The 2,893-nt window shown below is 31.6% G+C and overlaps 1 long non-coding RNA gene across 1 annotated transcript; it reads right to left on the bottom strand.

The window, feature by feature from the left end:
* Positions 1–505: 505 nt before the first annotated feature.
* Positions 506–2,536, bottom strand: LOC137046920 (uncharacterized). Its single transcript, XR_010899113.1, has 5 exons — positions 2,187–2,536; positions 1,634–1,701; positions 1,380–1,463; positions 1,148–1,224; positions 506–861 (listed from the first exon to the last, which is right to left on the bottom strand). It is a non-coding gene; the product is annotated as an uncharacterized lncRNA (long non-coding RNA).
* Positions 2,537–2,893: the final 357 nt, after the last annotated feature.

Here is a 2,893-nt window from a genome sequence, read left to right as displayed (position 1 = left end):
TAAATTAATGGTGTGTAATTGTTTTTGACTGGTTGTATGTTTTATGTTTTTTATGTGACTTTTTATGTATAACTGTACATGCAAACACAGCTGCCTATCTTGGCCAGGACAGGACATTTTAATCTCAGTGAGTTTTTCTCCTGGTTAAATAAAGGTAATAATAATAATAATAATTAGTAGAGATATTTTTTATATTATATTTTTAATTCTTTAAGAAACCTTTAGATTAGGACAATTACAATTTGTTCAGTAAACCAATAAAAAAAAGAAGCATTTTTATATTTAGTGTTCCTCCCCTAACTGTCAGCTTTGTGTACTGTTACACCCCTATTATTAATGCAATCTTAAATGTTAATTATTTAATGCATTGTTAACTTGCATGAACAATGACTATAAATTTAATTAACTAGCTTTGAACTATTATTTATTAAGCAAGGTCAACAACTATTAATAAACACTGTAAAAAATTAAATAAAAAAATAAATAAAAAGAAATCACTGTTAGATCATGTTGGTCAATACATTAAATAACGTTAACAAATTAGATCTTATTGTAAAGTGTTACTGAACTTATAAGCTCTTAAACCTTTACTAGCACCAAAATTAGGACCAAAAGGTTTATTCTAAAATCTTATTCCAGCATTAGTGAATGAAAAAAAAAACCAAAAAAAACAAAAAAACTGAAGAACTCCAAAGGCACACAAAATTGTTTGTCACCAACTCTTTTCAAGTTGTTTGGAAAGTGCTGTTTATGTCAATGTCCCAGAAGCTCTCCATCAGTAGGAAACTGGCGCACCATCTCTCCACAGTAGATGTGAATGGACATGTTCCAAAGAGGCAGGAAAGCAAAAAAAAGATATACCTTGAGGAAAGAAAAAGAAAACGCAAAGAAAAAACTTGTTTATAAAACAGATCTATCCATTATTATAATTGGCTCAATTAAATTAAAACGATAGATGTACAGTATATATTCACACAGCAGTATCTGTATGAAAAAAAGAAGATAAAAAAAGAAATAGCCATAAGAGGGATCATAAAAATGAGCATGTTGTCTCTTTTTAATTTAGTACTGCCCTGATGAAGCAGTTTATTCTGCATGGTGTGTGTAAGCTTTTGACCACAACTGCATCCCCTATGTGATGAATTACCTCAGTCATCAGGGTAGAATGATTGGAGAGGTTCCTTCACGTATCCCACTGAGCACATCATCTTCACTGACACTGGACTTTAAAAAGAGAGAACATTTTAATAATGGTTTTCATTCCTACTTTACAGGGAATTAAACATAACTTAAATATAGATAAATAACCCAAGACCAATGTAAATTGAGAAAAGTATTCTTGCATTTTTCCTCATCTTGCCTTGCAAGTTTCAGCTTACCTCGCCCATCTCCATGAAGGATGTTCTTGTATTTACCACGCCTGGCACAGCAATGCTGCGGCTCCTTTCCTTTGGGTGTGTGGCCTGTAAAATATATAATGATTAGGGGATCTGTAAATGCACAAGTGGGAATGTATTACTTACAAATGGACAAGATGCAAAGCATTTAAAAGCTAAATACTTGATAGTTATGTTTTAGCTTGTGTGATCAGTGTCATGGCTGGGCATAAATTCATAATTAACATTAACTTGACCTCATCAAGATGGCTCCGTGATTCCACACAGCTTGCACTGGATCTCCAATAACACATCTGTATTGATCCTACAAAATAAAATAAAAAATAAGCACAAAATATTAAAAACACAAATAGTACTTTAACATCTTACTCTCCAAATGCAAAAAGAAAAGAACATATTAAAATCATTATTTCATTACTGGTTGTTGTTGTTATACGTTAAGTTAATATATGGAATAAATGTATATAACGTTAAATGTCTTCTGTCCATTTAAAAAGTAGGAGATCGATTAAAATATTGTATTTACAGCAGGCAAATTCATTGAACATGCCCACACCGGCGATCACATTCCGATTTAAGAAATTATTATAATGCAATCTTAGATACATGAATATGAATAATACAATCTTAGATACATAGGAAACATGATTAATGTTAATTCACCTCCCGAGTCCATATTGCGTCTATCCTATCTGCGATTAAACTAAATAACTACTACACTGTAATAGAGAGCTACCATGTTACGGTGAAAATGTAAAATCAAGAGAGCTTATATCAAGATATACTTACTTGACTCGTTATTTGTAGCATATAACGTCTCATCTGTAATGATCCAAACGGTTCACTCCTCTGTTGTCTGTTGTCCTTCAGCTTAATTTTCCTCACGCATCGAGATGACGCAATCATGGCGGACCGCGCATTTTTCAAAATCATGACATAGTATTTTTGGCGCATGCGCATTGAAATATTAAGTATAAATATAAAATAAGATATTTCGTGCATTAAATGTTGATTATAAATCACTTATTAATTATCCATTTCTGTTCAGGTTGTTCTAACACACTGTGTAGTTGGACTGTATTTCAGAGAACTTGACTCATTCACCTAACTAAAAGTCAATCATGTTTAGAGTCTGATTAAAATTAAATGTAGCCTATTTTAACTGAATTTTAATGCAAATTAATTTGGTTTAGATTTGTTCAACTTTTTCTTGGTATTAATGCAATTAAATGTGTGTTTAATCGCCATACAACAACATAATATTGAAAGTAGGTTATTCTGTACACAGATGTAAAGTAGCCTACAGTAGGCCTACATTAGGCAACTCTCTCATAAAGATTGACAATGTCAAATTATGTAGAAAACTGACACTTGTAGTTGAGTTCATATGAGCTAGTTATAACATTTCAACAGTATGTTGTACTGGAGTGTAAGCGAGTGAAATTTTGAAGAAAAATACATTAACCAATGTAAATTTGGACAACTAATTTTTTTTA

This window comes from Pseudorasbora parva, chromosome 18, assembly GCF_024679245.1.
Source record: "Pseudorasbora parva isolate DD20220531a chromosome 18, ASM2467924v1, whole genome shotgun sequence".
Classification (NCBI taxonomy): domain Eukaryota; kingdom Metazoa; phylum Chordata; class Actinopteri; order Cypriniformes; family Gobionidae; genus Pseudorasbora; species Pseudorasbora parva.
This window is presented reverse-complemented; position numbering and strand designations above follow the sequence as displayed.